Consider the following 24,317-nt stretch of genomic DNA (forward strand, 5'->3'; position numbering starts at 1 on the left):
CCTGATCCTCCTGTGGTGTACCTGATATGTATGATGACAGTGCCCCCACCTGGGAGGAATCCAAAGACAATTGGATAACTCCTGCCCAGGAACACACAGTAAAGAAATGATATGCACACAGTGATCTAATAGATTATCTTTACTGGTAACACAACTACTAATATATATATATACAGGCCTCGCATGGCCATGCCCACACAGTACTCCACTGTCCAATCACCACCTTATACACACTGGTGTGGTTCCCCCAAAGTACTGAGTTGCCATGGGCACCTAACCTCCCGGTGTCCACAGGAGCCAAACCTACCCCAAAGTGTGCAGTTGTGCTACCCACAGAATGTGTGTGATCGTTGGTTCACTTGTAGGGCGTGAAACCTACCGGGGCTCCAGCACCCGGTTACCTCCAACTGATGACAAGACCTGTCTGAACCTGCATCGTCATGGTCAGCGAAGTCGTCTGCCTCTGCGTGGCGTGGACTCCCGCTGGAGTGTCCCACCTGAAGAGAGTCTCTGTATTGCGGTGGCGTTCTGGTCCCAGACCACAGGCTTGGCACAGTGTCTCTGCTGTGTCCCTGACACTATAAGCTAAAGGGAAAATGTCAGAATCTAAGGGGCCTTTCCCTACAGCACCAACAAGCTCGTAGGGACTCAGGGCCTACCTTTGGCCTAATCAGGAAAGCACAGCTCCCTGGACACTACCTACTCTGATCCTGCTTCCCTACCGACTGGCCTAGCTCTGCACGCAGGCAAAATTTATCAATCCTAGGAGCAGGGGATTCAGCCACGCTATTGGCTGTTCTTGCCCTGTTACTCCAATGCCCTGGGGCTGCTGGGGATTGTAGTTCCCCTGCGGAGTTTCTCTGTAATGGCCTCCGCTATTCTGATGGCACTACACATGTGCCCCGCTCCTGAAATGGCAACCGCAACTCTCTTATCTCTGCGCATGTGCAATGACTCTAATGCACATGCATGACCGGCAAGATGGAAGCCTCCGATAGCCGGATGCGCCATGGAGCTGCCGGAGCACCCAGGTCCGTCTGCCACTCCGGCGGCACCTGGCATCTCCCTGCATGCGCCTTGGGCCTTCAGGTGAGGGGGCACCAAGGTGGACCCAGAGGGTACCTGGCGATATTAATATACATATATCCTCTCAAAAAACCCTCCAGATACTGTTAAATGTAGAGACACCTTTTCTCAAAAAGGAGCACAACTGAGAAATATGTGAAGCATATTTAAATGAATCATCCCTACCTCCTAAAAGATTTGCATATGAGCTAATGTATACTGACAAGCTACTGTAGGTCCTAAGGCACCTAGAAGAGACATTTGAGGATGGGGGACTAATATAAGGCCGCATAGGATCAGAAACTTATAGCCTCTGCTATTCAGAGCAGCAGCTCAGTCAGTGAGCTAATAAATATAATGAAAAATAACCTGGCGCTTGTGATTTTAAATATTATAGTGATATATTACTTATTATACAGTAGTAATGTGTAAATAGTGAAACGGCTCAAAAACCCAATTTGAACTATCTCTTAGTTCATAAAAGTTAAATTGAAAAAAAATATTGGAGAGTGCTCAAAAGTGCAAACTTATACTTGCAACTTATGTATAGAGATGTGAATAAATATAATAAAGTGAGATCACAATAAAGTTAACTACAGCGCAAAGTTGAATAACATCAAGAATTTTCAACCATAAAATCTATGGTGCTCCTTTGTTCTTTTTTTCACATAGAGCAGCTTTATTCTTCCAAGGTTTTCATAGATAAAGAGAGAGAGAGAAGACCCAATGGTGCAGATAGTAATACAAATAGTTTTCACTTAATGTTTACAGTTACTGTACACTCAAATGTTCATAATTCTTTAAAGCAGTGTATGAGAGCATCTAGAGGTGGTCTCTGGCTATCAACGGTCTCTGATCTCTCTGTCCCCTTCCTCGCATCCCAGAAGGATGTCGGCTTCCATCCTCCGTTGTTCACTTCCTGGTTCTGACATCACAGATCTCACGTCTCGTGATGTTTTGGATATAATCACTGGAACCGCTCACAGGTTCTCAGTCGCCTCCCTCTCCACTTTGACTGGCTCTTGACTCTAGGCGTTTTGCCTATGGCTTCATGAGGAGTCTTTCCATTACTAACATCATATGCTTCCCTTATATATCTTGATTTGATTCATGTTAAATACAATTCTATTATTAACTAATTGATTAAAAAAACTAATTTGTTAAAATATATTCAAACTGAGAAAACCTAACAAGCAATAAACTAAAATGCGCATTATTAATATAAGACATACAAATGAAATACATTACTGAATCACCTATGAGTGTTGCAGAGAGTATGGAATAGCAGTTTAAAGTATCAATCTCAAAACAAAGTAACTATTTACCTTGAGATTAGTGACACAGAGTTGAAAGCAACTTGTTATCAATTACGAATCATAATTTACTAAAATAGACAAATACAGTCTAACTATAATACATATCAATACGTTAAATTGATTATACTGTACTAAGAAATAATATGTATACAGTACATTCATTATATACAAAATATAAAATCCTTAATAACTTAATGGAACTAGATGTGTAGAATATATATCTCAAATTTACACACACACACACACACACACACACACACACACACACACACACACACACACACACACACACACACACACACACACACACACACACACACACACACACATATATATATATATATATATATATATATATATATATATATATACTTGCCCAGGAACATAGATACAAGTACTCTATTTGGGACACAGGTTGGCTGTACACAGCTCACAAACTGACCATGGGCTCCCACGACTGAAAGCAGCAGTAATACCACACATTGCGAGTCAGAGTGAGTCACAGCGCCTCAGCTGTCTATTGCAAATAGCTCCGCATTATTTATTTATTTCAGTTGGTTCGCGCATGCGCAATGGCCATTTACTTGGTTTTCATGACCAATTTTCTCCCTGCAGTAGCGCTTGGCTCGCTCATGCGCAGTCACACGTTTTTGCTAACATGCGCCCTCCACAGGCTCGGCAACATGCGACGGAAGTCTTTGCATTCAGTTATATCAACTTTTGACACACACATGCGCAGTGAGCGCAGCTTACGTGGCAGGAGTGCTACAGTGCTCTTGTTAACACCTGATAGCCTGGTTTCAATGGGTAGCTCCTGTTTACAGCATGTAAGTGATTGATACAGTATATTAAATCATGTGTTGCACCTGTTTGTCTTGGTTGCTTAGGGTATATATATGTGTTATACTGCACTCTGTTTGTTCATCACCTTGAGAAAGGTCCCGTGTGGAGGACCGAAACGTTGGTTACTATGTCACACTAAATACAAAACTTTTTTGACTACCTTGTGGAATGCTGCCTCTGATATTCGCTCAAACGGTATCGTATTACTTATTTGATTCATATAGGATTTGCACCCACCTTTATATACCTGACGGAGTGCCTTGTTCTCATCTATTCACTATATATATATATATATATATAGTGCAGAATAAATGAGTTCTTCAGTATTAGGTGATACCTTTTTTATTGGACTAACAATTTATGTCATAGGACAAGCTTTCGAGAGTTCTCCTCTCTTCTTCAGGTCAAGCAATACTGATTTACACAGGAATCAATGCTAAAACAGTGTAGAGAGAGAAAAAAAACCCAGATATTTACTGTAGATAAGGTCGGGTGTTAAGTGTTTGAAGCCAGGGGACAGTGTCAAAGAAAGATGGAGAGGGGAAGGGATGCTGGGGGGGTGGGGAGAGAAAGTGTGGATAAGAGTTGAGGCAAGCAGGATAATTACAGACAATTTTGGTAGGGTGTGAGAAAACCCATGTCCACATTAAGTCCTTTGGTTTTGGTGTCAAAGAGTCTTATCATTCTGAGCTCAAATGTTTTCCGTTCTTGGGACGTTCTTCACACCACCAACAGGATGCAACATCATACTTGACAGCTACATACAGAGCTTAAGATCACAAGTTTCCTTACTAGCATCAACACAGCAGAAAAAAACTATGTACAACCTATCCCCCATGGAGAGATCTGCAATCAAGGAACTGCGAAACAACCACAACATCACCATCAAACCAGCAGATAAAGGAGGCGCAGTGGTGCTTATGAACACAAATAAATACATAGAAGAAGGCAATAGACAACTCACAGACAACACCTACTACAAGAAACTCACGCATGATCCAACCCAGGAATATACAAAGCAACTCATGAATCTCATTCAAACATTCCCTAAACACCTGCAACCACAATTGAAGCAACTAATACCTGACAACCCAGGAGTTGGGATCTTCTACATGCTTCCCAAAATCCACAAACCAGGAAACCCCGGCAGACCTATTATAACAGGTATGGATACACTCATGGAACAAATATCAGGCTTAGTGGAGAATATCCTCAAACCTTTAGTCAGAAGCACCAACAGCTTCATACAAGATACCACAGATTTTCTCAATAATCTTAACAACATCAACCAACTACCATCCAACACACTGCTAGTTACCATGGATGTAGAAACCCTTTACAGCAACATCCCCCACAAGGATGGTATTGAGGCATGCCTGCATTTCCTTACAACATCTCCCCTGGATTAGAAATACAGTGCTGATGTAATTACCAAACTTATAGAATATATCCTCACACACAACTACTTCAGCTTCAACAAGGAAATGTACCTACAACTAATGGGGACTGCAATGGGTACCAAGATGGCACCGCAATATGCCAATCTTTTCATGGCAAATCTTGAACGAAGATTCCTAACTACATGCCTCCACAAACCCTACAAATACTACAGATACATTAATGACCTGTTTATAATATGGACAGAGGGTGAAGAAAACCTAAAACAATTCCATGAGTCCCTAAACTCATTCCATCCATCAATTAAACTCAAAATGGATTATTCGGCAAACTAATAAACTTTCTAGATACGACAGTAACACTGAAAGATGGCAAACTACACGCATCTGTATACAAGAAACCAACTGACAGATGCAGTTACCTCCACAACTCCAGCTTCCATCCCACTCACACCAAACAAGGTATCATACACAGCCATGCTATAAGATACCACCGCATATGCTCTGACACTGAAGACAGAAACAGGCATCTCACAACCCTGACCGAATCGTTCAGACAGAAGGGATACAAACCAAAGACTATTGCCAAAACTATTACATCTGCACTAAAAGCCCCACGAGAACACCTGCTACAATACAGACAGAAAGAACCTACCACACGCATACCACTAGTGACCACATACAACCCTACCCTAGAGGGAATACGAAAAATAATCAAAGATCTGTAACCCATGCTGACAGAGGATGCGACATTAAAAGAAATCTTTCCCAAACCTCCCATTCTTGCATTCCGGCAACCACCAAACCTCAAACAGAAATTAGTCAGCAGAAAACTTCACAACGATTTTAAAGACATGAATAACGGCACAAAACCGTGCAGCAACACACGCTGCAAACTCTGCAAACATATTTGCCAGGATCCCACAGCCAGTCACAACCATAGAACATTCAATGTTAAAGGATCATACAGCTGCACATCCACGAATATAGTGTATATGATTCAATGCAACAAGTGTGACCAAGGTTGCTACATTGGGGAAACCAGCCAAAAATTACAAGGAAGAATGAATATGCACAGACACTCTATACTCCATCACGAAGAAGGAAGATACTGCTCACCTGTGGGACATCACTTCTCACAACCAGATCATTCCATAAATGATTTAAAAATCAAAATCCTCAATGGAATGTTTAAAAGCACCCAAGAACGGAAAAATTTGAGCTCAGAATGATAAGACTTTTGACACCAAAACCAAAGGACTTAATGTGGACATGGGTTTTCTCACACCCTACCAAAATTGTCTGTAATTATCCTGCTTGCCTCAACTCTTATCCACACTTTCTCTCCCCCCCCCCCCCAGCATCCCTTCCCCTCCCACCTTTCTTTGACACTGTCCCCTGGCTTCAAACACTTAACACCCGACCTTATCTACAGTAAATATCTGGGGTTTTTTTTCTCTCTCAACACTGTTTTAGCATTGATTCCTGTGTAAATCAGTATTGCTTGACCTGAAGAAGAGAGGAGAACTCTCGAAAGCTTGTCCTATGACATACATTGTTAGTCCAATAAAAAAGGTATCACCTAATACTGAAGAACACATTTATTCTGCACTATCGCAACTGGACTAACACGGCTATTTTCTGCTTTATATATATATATATATATGTATACAGTTGTGTGAAAAAGAAAGTATACCCTCTTTGAATTCTATGGACATAATAACAATCATCTGTTCCTTGCAGGTCTTAAAATTAGGTAAATACAACCTCAGATGAAAAACAACACATAACATTACAATGTGTCATGATTTATTTAACAAAAATAAAGCCAAATGGAGAAGCTATGTGTAAAAAATTAAAATTTGTAAGATGTAAGATGCTAAGTAGCAGATAGGTGCTGCTAATCAAATGCCATTAATTAATTGATTATCAGCAAGTATGACCACCTCTATAAATGCCGAAGTTTTAGCAGTTTGCTGGTCTGGTGCATTCAGGTGTGTGTTAACACAATGCCATGGAGGAATGACATCAACAATGATCTTAGAGAAGCAATTGTTGCTGCCCATCAATCTGGGAAGGGTTATAAGGCAATTTCCAAACAATTTAAAGTCCATCATTCTACAGTGAGAAAGATTATTCAAAAGTGGAAAACATTCAAGACAGTTGCCAATCTTCCCAGGAGTGGACGTCCCAGCAAATTCACCCCAAGGTCAGACCGTGCAATGCTCAGAGAAATGTAAAAAAAAAAAACAAGAGTTACATCTCATACTCTATAAGCCTCAGTTAGCATGTTAAATGTTAAAGTTCATGACAGTACAATTAGAAAAAGACTGAACAAATATGGTTTGTTCGGAAGGGTTGCCAGGAGAAAGCCTATTCTCTCTAAAAAAACATTGAAGCACGGCTTAGGTTTGCAAAGTTGCATCTGAACAAACCTCAAGACTTCTGGAACAATGTCCTTTGGACAGACGAGACCAACGTGGAGATGTTTGGCCATAATGCACAAACACCTCATACACTGGCGACACACTTTATTCGGGCTCGGCTAGTACCACGAATTCGGGTATACCCGGGTGTATTGAGGTTTGTGACTGTTTTCTGCCCGAGTGCATTGAGGTATTTTCCAGGCAGGGATTGAAGCATTTTATTCCCGCTGGCTGCAATACTGCACAGTATATATATATATATATACTGCATTACAATTCATGAATTTATGCCATCTGGTAGACACGCGAAGCATTGCAGCCTATTAAATCCTAATCATTATCATTTAACAGATCAGCCGCCCGTCAGCCAGGCATGAACCCAGGCTGGGAAGGCAAACACAACGGGGCTTGTCAGAGGTGAGGAGCGGCGCATTCCAGGTATCTGCCAGGTACATACTGGGTATTTGCTCGAATAAAGTGTGTCGGTGCAGTACCAACTATCAAGCACGGTGGTGATGGGGTGATGATTTGGGCTTGTTTTGCAGCCAGAGGACCTGGGAACCTTGCAATCATTGAGTCGACCATGAACTCCTTGGTATACCAAAGTATTCTAGAGTCAAATGTGAGGTCATCAGTCTGACAGCTAAAGCTTGGATGAAATTGGGTCATGCAACAGAACAATGATCTCAAGCATACCAGCAAATTTACAACAGAATGGCTGAAAAAGAAAAGAATCAAGGTGTTGCAATGGCCCAATCAAAGTCCAGACCTCAACCCGATTGAAATGCTGTGGCTGGACCTTAAAAGAGCTGTGCATAAACAAATGCCCACAAACCTCAATGAACTGAAGCAACATTGTAAAGAAGAGTGGGCCAAAATTCCTCCACAACGATGTGAGAGACTGATAAAGTCATACATGTAACACATTTTGTACCCCCCCCCCCAATCGCAGATGTGGATGGTGCAATGAATTAGGTGTTACCAGGTGTACCTCCGCCACTGGGAGCCTGGGGTGTATCTTGGAATGTATGCTTACAGCGCCTCCACCTGTGCAGGGATTCCAGGCATATAGAATGACCCCTGACTCAGGACCCACAAATAGGAAACACATACAATGAAGTATATATAAACTGTTTAATATATGGGCAGAACAATAGTATCACATCATATACAGCAACACAGCCGTGTCACCCCTTAACCTGGCCTCACTGGACCTCAACCCCACTGCTATACCAAGTGTCCCAATAGTCCAGCAACCAACCCACTAGGCGAGATCAGCGCCTGTAAGGAAACCGGTATTTGGGATAAAGTTTGTGCACTTATATAAATACCTGCACGGGGCTCCTGCACCCGGGGGCAGCAAACATCAGGAAAGGACCCGTCTGTGTCCAGCGCTGAATCCACAGAAAAGACATCCGCTTCCAATCTGGATAATCTCACCACACAGATAGTCTCTATCTTGAGTGATGCAGCTCTGATCCCAGACACACTTGTCACACTGCTACCTCCTTGTCAGAGCACGCAGTTTCAGTTGGTCACGTTCCAGTTGGGTGGACACACACTAACTCTTGTGTGCCCCCAGACACGTAGCAGCCCTAATTTTTTCTGAGCCTGAATGAATAGGACAACAGCCGCAAGCCGCTTTTAACATCTCCGTGGAGTGCCAAGCACCAGCGTCATACCGGTTGCGACGCTAGAGACTTCTAGCCTGACGTTATTTCCTGTGAGCCCTGTGAGGGGGTAACCAGCACCAGGCAGCCATAGGATTTAGCAGCTTTGAAGCAAGGGAGGAAACCGGCTGAGGCAAACACCCTAGGAGACACTCCCCAGCATAGCAGCACTAATTCGGCATCTATTTGACAATCTGAGTTTCAATTTTCACCATCAGGAACATCACAAGCTCATTTTGGAGTTTCATATACAGACTTCATTTCTATATCAGACATATCGGCACCAGTCCTTACATAGCAGGCAAAACTTTTCATTTTTTATTGCAGTATATTTATATTCAGTTTTCATTGCAGTTTATCTATTTGCTTTTTGTATATTTGCATTGTGTGCTTTTATATTTTCCATTCTAACTATAAACAAACCACTTTTTGCCAATCAATTGTGCCTTTTTTCCTTTTTTCTTTTGATGCAATTTCCACACTAAGGATTTGTTATCCTTAGTACAGGCATACCCCGGTTTAAGGACACTCACTTTAAGTACACTCGCGAGTAAGGACATATCGCCCAATAGGCAAATGGCAACTCGCGCATGCTCCTGTCAGCACGCCCCAAACAGCAATACCGGCTCCCTACCTGTACCGAAGCTGTGCGCATGCGGGGAGACTAGAGAGCCTGTTACAAATGTGTTATTTACATCAGTTAATGCACGTACATGATGCTTGCAGTAGAATACATGCATCGATAAATGGGAAAAAGTAGTGCTTCACTTTAAGTACATTTTCGCTTTACATACATGGTCTGGACCCATTGCGTACGTTAATACGGGTTTTGCTCTATTTCTAAGGCAGCATTTGTTTTTTGGCAAAACTACAAGGCCATCAACCTCAACAAATTTTTTTATGACTGACCTTTTTTAACAATTCTTTCATTAATACCAGTCTGCTTATCTCCCACTTAGTAACTCCCTTTGGTTCATGTCACACACATTCATGTGTTAAATGTTCATTCTGTCGTTGTATTTATTCATATATATTTTTTACTATTTGTGTATATTTTATTTAACTTTCTACAATTGTTCAAATTGTCCATATTTTCACATAGGGCCATTTAATCTTCCCTTATTTCGATTTAATTATTATCAGGGTCCATTTTATCAGCGCACCATTTTTTTCTCTATCCAGAGCACGCTGTACTGCACCTGTCTCCCTGACTAAGCTAACTGCTAAAAGGGCAAAGTCCCTACCTTAGGGCCTTCCTTACACAGCAACTACACAACTACTGGTGAGTTGGGCCTAGCTCTTGCTCCCTACACACACACTACCTCCCCCTCCCTTATCCCAGCTTCAACTAACTCATGTGCTTCACTGTCTGCTTCCTGACTCTGCACACAACAATGTATCCAAATGTAGCATGAGAATCTGTCAGCCTTAGTGGCTGTCTGGCTGCATGTGATCTGGGTGAAAGGGCAGTCCCCAGAGGCTGCTGGGAATTGTAGTCCACTTGGAGCCTCTTTAGCATTGGGGCCGTGTGCGCGATGTGTAATGGCCACCGCTACTCTTCACTGAGCCTGCGCAACTCTGTAATGGCCGCCACATCGCCCCACATGCGCGACTTCTAGGGGTTCCTGCACTATGGCGTGCCATCTGTGACCTGCCTCCCTCTCTATAATAGTCGCTGCTTTGCGTCTGCGCATGCACAACCCTCTGCGCATGCTCAGACACAACCTAGATGGTGGCCCTCTGCCTCCGTTGCCACCGGGAGCCCCCGGCGACGCAATCGCCTCTGCAACTGCATGACATACCACGGGGTTCCCGCTACTCCGCGCAGGTGAGGGGGCCAGGGGAGACCCTGCTACACTCTCCCCCTAGTGAAATCCCCAACGAACTCATTTGGGACAGTGTCATACAGCAGAAAGTGATATAATAAAAATGCATTGCATAGAATATACAACGGATCACATGCACTTTATCATCAACGGTACATAACTCAATAATCCCATGGATTAACGAGACCAACTGAGACTCATAGTGGGGTACCCTTAACTGATTAGGTGAGGGTACCTCCCTCAAATTTAGGTGAATCACTGCCTGGTCAGTCACTGGAATGATAGTCTCTGGGTTAGAGTCACTTCCTCCCCCTGGTGGAGGTAACAGCAAGGGGACTTTGGTTTTGACACCTGCTTGGTCACCGCATCCGTCTCGCGGGAGACTGGGAGATTCAGTCTCTTGCCCCGGTCCACCACATGGCGGACAGAGCGCTCCATGATACACTTAGAGGAGGCAATTTTCACTGAATCACTCACATCACAGTCCTTGTCCCTAAGCACATGGGAGGCTTCCACTGGGAAGCGAGCGATTAGCAATGTCTCTGTACTCAAAATTACTTTTACATCCTGCAGGGGGTAAAGGGTTGATACCTTACCACTGCATTGATTCAGAGTGCACAAAGTCTGCTCAAGAGATCTGTGACTTATTTGACATCTCTTTCCTCTTGACCAGCCAGAAAACATCATAGATACCAGAAGCACACAGTGTTGCCATTCCCCATATCACTTATACTATTTTAACACAACTCAATGTGTTTCCACCAATACTGGGATACACACTAAAGAACTTATCCTTTTTGGATTTTCTAACAAATAGTTCTAAGTGGATGCACCTGTTATACTAGGGTGGACATTAGAAGATCTTTAAGATTGTTACCATGTATATGCAAATACAATATATGTATGCTTAATCATTTTGCAAGTAACGAGGGTTTGTTTTTACCGGACCTTATTAGGGCATTTTTTGTTGATAAAGTTTTATGAGTTTAAAGGTTATTTGATTTATTTATTACCCAGGTGGGATAATTTCAAATTTGTATTTTATTTTCAGAACTATTAGGTTTTTGATATTATAAAGGTATATTTGTATCGCACACGTTTAGAGTGTGGTCTCATTTGAAATCTCTTGACCTCTAAGAAGTAGGGTTCTTTTTTAACTGATTCCGTGCGCAGGAGTATATATAACTTTTTTCCTTAAGGATATTCATAGCATGGCGGCAGCATAAGTGTGTCAGGAGTGCAGTGAGGCGGAGGCAAGAGCCACAATATACGAGGAAGGTGTAGAGGCTGCAGGTAGGTTTGCTCTGGGTTCAAGAGTTATGGGGCACAGCGACTGGCACCAGCATGAACAGGGGCTGCAGATATGGTAGACATTGGGAGAACCGACCTGTTATGCTGGTGTAGTCTGGATTAAAGGAAATGGACATCTGCCATTGATAATTTTGTACCAATACACTTTAGAAGATCAACTTACTTCAAAAGGTCTATAAAGAGCTCATCTTACTATTAGTAACCAGTATTGGATCAGGATGCTCAGTTCACCATGAAGGAACATGATATTAAAACGATAATACATTATAAGAAAAATGTAAACAACGTGTGAAGTTGTATTAATATTCTGACTTAATGGAAAGAGCAACAAACAAAAAGGAGATCATTATTATTTGTATTACTTTTCTTCTCAATTGTAATTTGAGGACCATAATTGGATCAACAAAGGTGTGTGGTTTGGACAAAGCTCAAAATCTCCAGTGATAAGGATGTTATGTTTAATGTCATGTCGTGATGTAGGCTTCTTTCTGCAGTATAAATAAAGTGGCTCTGGATGGATAATTTACATCAAACCTTCAGATCTTCCAGAAGTGTTGCATTTGAAGACTCAATATCCCACCATTAGCATCATGAAAACTGCTGTTGCCTTTCTGTTGGTGGCTCTAAGCTGCTGCTTTGGTAAGTAAGATTGAAGCAGTAAATTATTGAACATGTTTTTCTTTTTCACTGTGGGAAACTTAGGGGAGATGTACTAGACAGCAGTAAAGAGACTTTTATGACAGTAAAAGATGTTATGGCTACCATCGTGTTTCTAAAGATGTAACCATTCTTACAGCAGTTTTAAAATGTTTTTTTTTTTTTTACTGTAGCTCCACAGAATGGGATCTGGGAGAAGTCTTATGGCTAAGAGATGGAATTGTGTTCAACATGACCATAAGCTAATTGGGGAAGGTTTTATATTTAAGGCACTGGTAGCCATGAGACACATGTAGCTAGGTGATTGTGATTTACAGTAGAATTACTTTTTAAATCTGTAATACCATTTAAATACAAAATAAATAAATCGCACTGTTTTGCTAAACAGCTGAACAATGGCTGATTGCTTGTTTAATTGAATAAAATAAGTATATCAATAATATCACATTTTAACCAAACAGATTCAAATTTAAATAAAATGAAAAGTAATTTGCTTATTTATAAGTTAAGACACGTTGGAATGAGCTGCATCTCTCTTCCCTTAAGTCCTAAAGTGGTTTCCAGAGTAAAATAAAGCAATACGCAATATGTTGCAAGATGCATTAGCAATGAAGGGGTTAACAAGTACTTCATTAGAACATGCTAACCCCAGGAGGATTACAGTAAATAGATTGAAAAGGTAATATAAAAGGTCTATTGACACATTAGAACTTCATACCTCACTCTAAAAAAATGTTGCCACTTGTATAATTTTAAATTCTTCCATTCTGGCTCACAGTATTTGCTAAACCAGTTTCTAAATTGTGCATTCTGGCTGAAGAATACAGAAACAGGAAGAAACATATACTAAAATATGAGTCTTCTGCGTGTTATCCTCAGGAAGACACCGCTTGTATAGGGACAGTTGCATCCATATCCATGAGACATGGATTGTTTGCACAAAAAAACGTTTGTAAATACAGCAATATGAAATGTCCCATAGAATACCACATGGTCTGGCCATGATACAATGTGTTTTGACACCTTCCAAACCACTGCTTAGAAAATATTCTTTTAAGTCCCATAGATATATTTGCAACTTTTTTCAAGGCTTAAAAATACATAATTTGCTAAGGTTTTCCCCATTTTAAACAAAGGTAATTCATTCAGTAAGAAATAAATGTAATGTTCTTGTTTTTTGTAGATGTTTACAAAGTTTGTGTATTGTGCTATATGTCTAAGTTTTGTTATAATGTCTGTTTCAAAGTGATTATTTTAAATGGTGCAGGTAGTGATAGAAGTACCTCCTTTTGGAAAATGTCATGAAGATGCTGTGACAAAGCATTCAATATGCAGTAAACTGCTTCTCCAAAGTAGGCTTGGTCCTTCCATATTGAATAAGGGCCTTAGTTCTAAACATTAAGAACATAATCAGAAATACATTTATTGATCTCTAATTCATGAAGATGTTGCTATGTTTATGTTAACTTATTGTCTTTGAATTCTAGATTCTTCTGCCGCCACTAAAATCAAGGCATCATGTCTTACCGTTCTATTGCAGGTATAATATTGATCTGTTTTTCATGCATGCTGTTTATTTTATAGACTGTTGGACTGTAGATTAACAGAAAATCTTGAATTGACCATGAACACATTTTTCAAAACGAGGCTCTGTGCGGATACGAGTGTATCTTTTAATCTGTGGTATAACTGTGATATGAATACCCTGTCCCTCTACCCTATACCTTGACTTACCCATGCCTCAATCTGGTCCCTTCCCCCAAGTCCCCAAGAACAACACTAAACAATTTCTTGGGATGAAAAAACAGTTTATTATAATAACAACCTTTTAAACAAAGCATGATACTCATAACAATTATCCATACTAGGGACCCAGCCAGATGACTCGGTTACTATTAACAAAGAACTCAAAGGATACTTTCATCTCATACCCACATCACCACTCACCTCCCAGGCCACATGGCACAAAACACAACATACAGAAGTAAACCACCATCCGAGCCGGGAAAAGAATCATGTTCATCAATCTTCCTGGTCTAACACAAGGAGCCAATACTAATGAGGTCCTCCCCCCCACCCCCTATATTACAATTCTCAAGCTATAACATCCCCAAGCTGTGACGTTTTAACTGAGATATGACAACCCCTTTTGAAATTGCCATCCCTTTAATATCATAAAACAGGGTGGGTGTGTGGGAAATTCTCTTCAGTGAATTCTTGCAAATAGATGGAGGTAAGATTGCTTCCCCCCTCCTTACATACCAATCCTAACTTGACCTAACAGCTGTTTAGGGGAGAGGGCCCTCTGCATTAAGCCATACCACACATTCCCTTACAGGTTCAGGGCTTTGTTAACCCTTATTCTTTAAGGGGATAATAAAGTGGGATTTATGCCATGTATAATAGCCAAAAAACAGAATGCAATTTGAGGTGATGAAATAAAAGAAATCTCTCTTCCTGTCTCTCTTTCCAAAAAAACTGGGGAGAGGTGAGATTAATGGCTCTGACTTTCCAGGTGATATGCAATCTCAGACCTCTGGATATGTGTAGTTAGAGGGAAAATCTCTTTTGCGCTAATGACCATTATAGTTAAAGCAACAACGTTTATAGAGGAAAACAACAGTTACCCTGTGTTAGTGAGCTTTAAAGACACATGTACTGTAGCATTTAATGCTCAACACCTCGTTAACTGAATAATGGAGCTAGTATGCAATGTTATGATCAAGCCTAATTTGGATATAATTTGCCTTATAGTTAGCGGTAGGAAACATGGCTTAACGTTATGTTAATTTCCTTTTAACATACACAGTTAAGAATGTGACGTTAAGTTCCCATCATGTTCAGTCACTTAATGTAACTCTGTGGATGTTGACCTTTATAGAGTTATAGGGGTTATTTATTTAAGTCTCCCAGCTGCAATATTCCCCTTCGTCTCTCGCTCCAAACCATTCAGCACTTCGTCTTTATTCTATTTCTGCCTTTTACGTGTGACGAAGGTTTAAGGCTATATTTATAAGAAGTGCTACTCCATATAACACCATCTATGCTGGAAGTCATTTTAAGACCACAGTTAAGGCAATAGGAAAAGAAGGGACATATTTATTCATTAGTGTCACTCCACACAGATATCTTCAATACAAGATGCTACCTTACTGTCAATCACTTGAATGGATCATAAAGCGCTATATTTATTAAGCCATGTCTGAATGTATCTTAAGTAGTAGCACATTTTAGTAATTATGGCCCTTAAGCTTTATGAACATGATTGCATGCAATGGATCACTTTTTTACTCACTTGCGTCTTCAATTTTGTAAATCATGAATTTCTTTATAGAGAGATGCTCCTGCCCTTCTTCTGAAGCTACATGATCTTCTCTGTCTCTACCAGCAAGGAAAGGTAAAAACTGTACTTAAAAATGTACCTAATCATTTTTTATTAAATGTCATTTTGAGGTAACGCTACAAGTGAGATACAGATTAAATTCATATTAAACAGTAAATAAAGAATTATACACTATGCTCTTCCCTACTCTACTGATTACTTTCCATTAAGGGTCAAGTATTGTAACTAAAATAAAATGCCTTATTTCTCTATCCTTTTATAATTTCAGTATTAATTTAACCACATACAAGAATCATTCCATCTCTTTCATGAAGCCTACGTTACTGTACTTATTATGTATCTCTAAGCTCTTCTGTCCCATTGTTACAGCCAACACTCTGTAGCAAACTGTTATTTGGGAATAGAATCGTACAAACTGTTAGTTATACGGCCACAGCAAAGGAAGAAATAGAATAAAGCGAATAATAAAAGGGTAAGGAGGGTAGAATAAAAAAGCTCCTGTGCATATCAAAAGTGAACATGTCAGTGAGAGCAGCAAGAAGTAATAAATAACAAGGGGATTGGCAATTGAGGAATAATTACATACATCTGAATTAATATGTTCAGTTTCTTTACAATATATTTCAGACCATTTAATAAATATTTGCAGCAAGATATGAAATACATTCCGTAACTTAGATGTAAGAAATAGCCATGACATATTGATAAATGTGTTATATCTTATCTGTTTTTGTATAATTTTACAGGATGAAAATAATGAGGAATTATACAAAACATTTCTTAAGGAATTGAACATAACTCTGGTAACATAGATTTAATCTTTTACTCCAGCCTTGTTCATATGACTGATTATTCAATGTCAATTTATTTCATTTCAAAGTCATTTCTTTTTTCCTTCTTTAAATTAGGGCATTGATAATTTTCTTGTACAGTATCTATATGAAATGTACTAATTTATATAAACCGCTGATTGCTAGAGTATATAACAATTAGGTTATTTAAATGTAACTATTCCAGTTCTTAGTCCAAAGTGAAAATGTATTTAGGCTTAAACTACCTGAATTCTAGAAAATATATTATTGCTAATATCAAAATATTGTAATGCTTTTACACAAAGATAAACCATAAGAACTATTTTTATAAACCCCTTTTGAACAAATTCCTAAAGTCTTAAAAATGTTTGAAATTAAATTATTTTCTTTTAGTCATTTTTCTAAATCTAAAACAATTGTCATGAAGCCCTAGATAAAACGACATAAATAACATCCTATTCTGTAATGTTCTTTTTTATAATTACTTCGTTTCTTAATTTCCTTATTATCTTCCAGAAAGATGCAGGCTGTTCCCTCGACGAAGTTCTGAAAACACATGGAGTATTGGTAAACCGTCTTTATTAGTGCCAGTTACCTGTGTAACTCATTATTGTAACGAGATAATGGGGTATACTCCTAGTTAGAGTTGAGGTATGGTATAATTAGAAATGTTAAAGTGCCCAGAGACCAAAGAAGCGATGGTTCTATATAGAATATGTGATCCTCAGCAAAGAAAAGAAGAAGAAACATCCACACTGAATTTTTCTACTTAGAATAAAAATGTTGTGTAGGAGAAAACATATCTATTTCATCATATAAAAAAAGGGGAGAGAAAGCACAACATACTGTATATACAAATCAATTAGCTCGCTCACAATTGGAAAGTCATAAATAGTATAACAAAGATACTTCACCAAAATTAAATGACCAGGGAAGTACAGTAGATACAGCTCTATGGGTAGATGAAAAAAAGGAAAGGGCGTTTAATCCATATTCACAGGTGTGCAACGTTTCAGAGCCATCTCAGGGCCCCTTCTTTTTGTGAGGAGCAACATCCTTCCCATATTTAATGAATTGGTATATCCCTGTATACCTTTTCTTGCTAAAAAGATGTCCAACCATTTTTTTAACATATATATTGTATCTGCCATCAAAATCCAATGGGTAATGAATTCCACATTTTAATTGCACTGAGTGTAAAGAAACCTTTCCTCGTGTGTCATCTACAATAAACCTGTAAAACAATTCAGCATTTCAATTGTGTAGTGCTGTCTGCTGGCAATATTTGTCTTAACATTTTAAAGTGTCTGGATAATTAAAGCTTTGTATGCGCACAAATAATTCACTTCAACTAAAGTGCATATTTATGTAAATAAAAAATCAAAAGGATCATTCTAATTTTGACTTAAATACCTAAGTTCAGACTAATAAATAGTGGTGTTTGAAATGAACCGATACGCCAAGCACCATATAAGTAAATTCTGAAGCATTCTCTTTTGTTTTCTTATATGTAGTTAATATATTTCACCTTTTTGTTTCTTATCAACAGTAAAATATTTACTGTTTTAATATTTAATATTTTTCTCATTTAGGAAAACGTTGGCGACCAGGCTGGGAAAGTCGCGGACAAAGTTGTCTTTGAAATTCTTGAAACGGCGGTAAAATATTTGCATTTTGGACATTGCATTGTTGATCAATATAGATTGTGTGGGTTTTTATACTGTAGATGATGTAAAATTGTGGGGCACATGTGGACAATTAAACTTGTCAACAGGTGCTAGTTTGAATCCTGTTTAATCTCATTCAGGTACTCACATAAATACTGAACACTGTCTGTCAATTTCAAACTTAAATTCATATTATTTTACTTGAATATACTATGTGCTTGTATGTATGTATGTCTTTATTTATATAGCGCCATAAATGTAAAAATTTCTAAACTACTTTACATATATCCACTTAAACCAGGAGAATGTTTTGATGTAAAAAGAAGGGAGAAAAAGTGTGTATGACACACACGCACACCAAAAATATATACAACTTGTGAGTACATTCACGTCTCAGGCAGGTCTGCAACCCTGCCTTTCCCCATTATCTCAGAGCATATAACGATTTTACTGCAGCCAGGGATTCTGGGTAATTACATGTTTATGAGCAGACTGTGTGTCACTAGATGTGTGTGAGTAGGTTTAGTTGCTATGCACTTCTTTTAAAAAAAGGCTGTGCTGAAAAAGCTGTGTAAAACGGCAGCATAAACTTAAATGGGCCCATGTTAAAATAGACAAGAAGCAAAATGTGACACACTGCGTGCTGAATTTGCATGCCATTATCCAGAATCCTTTGCTGTTGTAGAATCATTATGCTAAGAGATAATGGGAAAAGGCAGGGTCTCAGACCTGTCTGACACATGCGATTGTATCCACGTGGTATTTTTATTTGCTGTACACTGTACGGAGTAGAGTTTTTGGCACTTTTTAACTCAAAATACATTAGTGTGTGTGTGTGTGTGTGTGTGTGTGTGTGTGTGTGTGTGTGTGTGTGTGTGTGTGTGTGTGTGTGTGTGTGTGTGTGTGTGTGTGTGTGTGTGTGTGCGTGCGTGTGTGTGTACACACCCATGTACCAAATTGGAGTAAAGACATACATAAATAACACTAATAACTGAAAAATGAAAATGTGTTAAGTGAAAATTGACTTAGCACAGAGAGCCATATGAATGTTAGAAACATGTCACCCACATAATGATTTATAACATACTGTAAATTAATTTGTAGATTAAAACTCTTTATTGTAGGATGACCTGGAAATTACTGGACAACTACTGGGTGCTGTATGTAAATTGTTGGTAAGATAAATATTTATTTATCCATAAGAGAGATCACACATTTTGAATAGTTCGGTCAAAAAAGAAGATGAAGAGAGTAAGACATACTGTATAGCCACTGAATAGGATACATCTGCTAGTATCTGTAATTACGATATCAGACTATGCACTTTGAGTTCTTGGTCCAGATCCACAGAGCTCTGTTAACTCAGGGCTCAAAAAGGGCATTTTTAAAATCATTTACAGACATTATTTTCTCTGAGGTAAACGTGAATCCACAAAGCTAATTATAATTATATGCAAAATCAACAGCCATTATAAGCATAGGCTCAATGTTATGTTAAGTCAGCAGAGCACTGCCTTGTGTTAGCTTCAATAAGATGGTGTGAAGCCTGTCTGACTCCCATCTTTTCCCTGAATACGTGTTTAAGTAATGTAACAAAAGGAAGAAAGTATACATGAGGGGGAAAGAACCCGTAAATAACAATGTATTCTTTATATCTTACCTAATGCTGGTCTTGCACTCATCCAGACCATGTAAAATCCCAATTTAATGTTCTGAATGTAAGTAATACCAAGTCTAGCAATGACCTAACAAAAGTCTCATTAAATCCCTGTGCTAACTATAACGGAGCTCTCTGATTATGACTTGTTAGAGGGAACACCTATTTTGTATATCACTAGCGCTAATATCCCTTATAGTTAACACAATGTCCTCTCCAGCAAAAAACAGCACTTTTGCTTTATTGATCTTCGAAGATCCCCGTTAGCACTTAATGATGTACTGTATTAACTTAACATACTGCATCATCATTGTCATTAACAGAGCTTTGTGGATATGGGCCTTTGAGAGCCATAAAGTCATTTATGAATCAGGAAAAGCCTGAAAAAATGTTTCACTTGTGTTTTTATTTTGTTCTAGTCTATGGAAAGATTAATTCTGTAATCACTCATTTTTATTTCACAATTAGGGAAAGACTCTCCTTGGCCTGAAAGAATCATTGGTAAGAATTTCTTTCTTCTGGTTATTTTCCTATCTCCTACATTACAGATGTAAAATAAATGTACCCAATTATGTCAATTAACCAAAATATTAGCCCTCAGAATGCTGTAAAATATTCACCTATAAGTAAGTTTCCGACAATGGAAACAAATGTTAATTAGAGGGAAATTTCAAGGTTGTAGAATATTTTATAAAAATTCTCATTCAAGATTTTGCCTTTTCCTCTCAATGCTTTTGTCCACACCTTAAATAATAGAGCATTTAATTAAACTACTATACTGTAGTGGCAGATTCAATAGACTGTAGAAATTAAAGTTTTGGTAGAAAAATATATAAATTCAACCTTTTAAATCAACCGTTGTTCAGCAGATAATTTATTTTAAAGTGAAGTGAATACATTTTGAATTCTTTAAACAGTAAAATATGTTTCTTTTATGTGTTCCAAATCCTTTAAAAATATCACCAAATAAAAATACCACTTGTGAGCATATTCACATGTCTCAGACAGATCTGCAGCCCTGCCTTTCCCCATTATCTGGGTACATTGTGCTGCCAGAATGTCTTCCTAATTCCAGCTGGGGAAGGATGTTAAAGTGAACTGAAATTAGACTTTATTTTTGTCCTACTGTGATGACATCCTGAACTGACATATACGTCCTTATTTCAAAGGAAATGTATGTGTCATATGTGGCAGATTATTATTTATTAAAAAGGTACATAAGGCTATAGGAACACTGTTGCAGGGTACATGCAACTACACACGCGGGTCTCTTGACAAGGCTTATTTATTTAGCCTTAAAAGATATACAGCACCAAAAACAAAAATAGCTTTTCATCAGCAAACAAAAAAAACCTGTCTTTTTCTTCAGCAGACAAAACTAAACAGTTTCTCTTTAGCAGACAGTGTAAAAATCAGGCAGCTACCCTTTTCTATGAAGCAGACAGACCGTTCATAATTCATGTACTTTGATAATCTCTTCAGTAGCTTACTCCTCTCTTCTCAACCAGCACCCATGTGTCTACAGCCTGGGGTTTTAACACACTGTGATTAGGCAGCTGGGATCCAACTAATTGTCCTGAGGTTCCCAGCTGAAGTTAACCTAGTCACTGCTGCACTGCAGAATAGACATAGGTTTTCCAGGCATATAGCTGGTGGCTTTTATTTACCCTGTCACAAACACTCTACATAACAATAAGGATCAATTACCGCTTGACCCATGTGAGTATATCATAGATAGAGTAACAGGTATCAAGTAAGTCCAGCATGTAATCCAACAAAGTCTCTATTGTAACTTTAAAATGGCTTGTACAATCCTAATATAAATATTCCTCTGGTTGTCATTGCCCTGATCCCAATGATTATTGTGCATATAATTCAATACACTACGCTGATGCTTTACTATTACGGGGTGACACATACAGTATTGAAAGATGACTTGATTAATCGCTAAAAGATGTCTCGCATACAGGTGAGTAGAAGGGGCCATTTTAACAAGCAGATGTCTAATTGAAATGTGCTAATAGACCCTTTTGTTTATCTGGACTTTCCTTTAATCTCTCCATCAGGCCGGTTTAAAGATAGACAATATTCTACCAGGACTTTTAGGATGAGGAACAGAAATCCCAGTGTACTGTAAGTGACACATCATGACATTAACATTTAAAAAATTTCTCCAGGAATATTCATATGAATTAACCAGTTAGACAAATAAATATATACAGTATATATAGATATATATATATATATAGATATATAGATAGTCAGATAAGGCAGTTGGCACTCCAATAGGTGCTGTTAAGCCACAGGTGCACGTCCCATATAGAGAATGTAGTTATACGTTACCGTTCCAAGGATTGGTAAACAAGAGACAGCACTCAATGTTGAAGATCAAAGTGTATTAGTGAAAGCAAAAATACATCCAGAAACCCTATACTGAATATATAAAAAATTAAAATTAGTAGATGAAACCGTTCTGTGGCTAACAAAATGCTTTATATATATTTATATATACGTGTAAAACAGTGACAATGGACAGAATGGAGAGGTAGGGGATGCTGTGGTGGGGGAAGATGTGGATAAGAAGAGAGGCAGGCAGGATAATTACAAACAATTTCCGTTTTAAAAATATATGCGAGAAAAAAGTCAGCAGCGCACAACCCTAGTGCATTACCAAAAATAGGAGTTTATTATAAGGTAAAAAATGGTTATGTGCACTTACAAGAAAACAAGAGGTTAAAAATCACATAAGGGTTTCTTTGCTTTTAAGAGGTACAATACCACTGCTGAGGCTTGAAATCATCTGGCACTCTGTTTATAGGGAAAGTCCGGGTTTGTTGGTGTCAAATGACACTGGCTCCAACTTCCACACAGCACAAATGTGCTAAGCTTTTTTCCAGCCTCTGTGTTAAATCAATAGCTCTATAACAGCTAATTACAGCAGCACACGCAGAGTCACTCAGTACACAACACAGCACCTCATGGCAGCGTGGTCACGTGGTCACGTGTGCGTGATGACGTCACCTGACGGCGTTTCGTCAGCTTCAGCTGAATTTCTCAAGGGATATATATGTGTGTAACACACACTTTTTTTGTAGATGTGTCTAATTAAAATATTCTTTTGATAATCTTTATTACATATATATTACATATATATATATATAATTATATGTGTATATGTGTATATGTGTATATATATATATATATATAACAAAACGTGACAATTTTGCACTACAAGACGATGACATGTCCATGATGCAGATTTGCTGCTGATAATGTATACAACTCAGAAGACCACATAACAGTGTTTATTCTAAGTAGGAAAAATATTTAACATGTAAAAAGTTATTTATATGGAATTCTGCATCGCTTTATTTAAATGTACTTTATATATTGTGTCTGTTTTTTTTTTTAGGAAAACCCGGTTTTCTGAATCAGAAAAACTTCATTCTTACATCTAAATACTAAATACTAAATACTTGACTCTACTCAGTGGTGTTAGTGCTTTTGTTTCGCTGATTATTTACATTCTTCTGGATCATGACTTTAATAAAACAGTCTATTTCAAAATCCATCATGAATTCTGTATTTATTTGCATGGTGTGTTTTTCTTTAATTATATTGTATTGTTTCAGAACAATGTTAATAGTCATTTATATTTCCATGGAGCCTATAATCCTACACAGTATTATAGAATAATAACAGAGACGTTATGAGTATGATTATAGATTATGGGGATAATAACAGTTGACAAAAAGTGAACATTGAGAGAAGGAATAATATTTTGAATGCAGGTTTAACAGTAAAGTAAAAAGAAGCCGGCGGATCCTAATCTACAGCATTAATATTGAGTGGAACAGGCAAGCATGCTGACATCATTATATCTTCCTGGAAGATGAGATTAATGATGAGAGACAGAGATACCTATTTTGCATTCCTATCAATCTGATCCATTGCTCAGTTACACTTGTCCTCATACCGTAGCCGTTAAATGTATGCTCAGAAACTACTTATCATTCAAGACTCCCAAATATGTCCAACCTGTCTTTTTCTAGATGGTTAAATTAATATTATTATTATTATCATTAATCTGTATGGCGATATTCCCCAAGGCAGTACAATGTGGGAGGGGGGACAATAACATTTGATTACAAATACAAAAGAGTACATACAGTATATGTTAAGACAAACTGAGACAATTGGAAGAAGGTCACTACTCGAAAGAATTTACAATCAAAATAATTCCATATTTTGTATCTGTTTTACAAATTACATTTTATACTTATCAACAAAGTTTTGCAGGGATTTAGTTTTCTATTTGATCTTTTAT

The 24,317-nt window shown here is 38.4% G+C and overlaps 2 long non-coding RNA genes across 2 annotated transcripts; both read left to right on the forward strand.

Moving 5' to 3' along the window:
- The first annotated feature begins 12,341 nt into the window (after positions 1 to 12,341).
- On the forward strand, positions 12,342 to 16,625 carry LOC142494457 (uncharacterized). Its single transcript, XR_012801449.1, has 4 exons — positions 12,342 to 12,493; positions 13,999 to 14,051; positions 15,846 to 15,908; positions 16,601 to 16,625. It is a non-coding gene; the product is annotated as an uncharacterized LOC142494457 (long non-coding RNA).
- Positions 16,626 to 17,178: 553 nt separating this feature from the next.
- On the forward strand, positions 17,179 to 23,520 carry LOC142494458 (uncharacterized). The gene is made up of 6 exons (XR_012801450.1): positions 17,179 to 17,233; positions 18,259 to 18,324; positions 19,458 to 19,508; positions 20,459 to 20,491; positions 22,057 to 22,123; positions 23,403 to 23,520. It is a non-coding gene; the product is annotated as an uncharacterized LOC142494458 (long non-coding RNA).
- The last annotated feature ends 797 nt before the right edge of the window (positions 23,521 to 24,317 follow it).

The sequence above is a fragment of the Ascaphus truei genome, chromosome 5 (assembly GCF_040206685.1).
Source record: "Ascaphus truei isolate aAscTru1 chromosome 5, aAscTru1.hap1, whole genome shotgun sequence".
Taxonomy (NCBI): domain Eukaryota; kingdom Metazoa; phylum Chordata; class Amphibia; order Anura; family Ascaphidae; genus Ascaphus; species Ascaphus truei.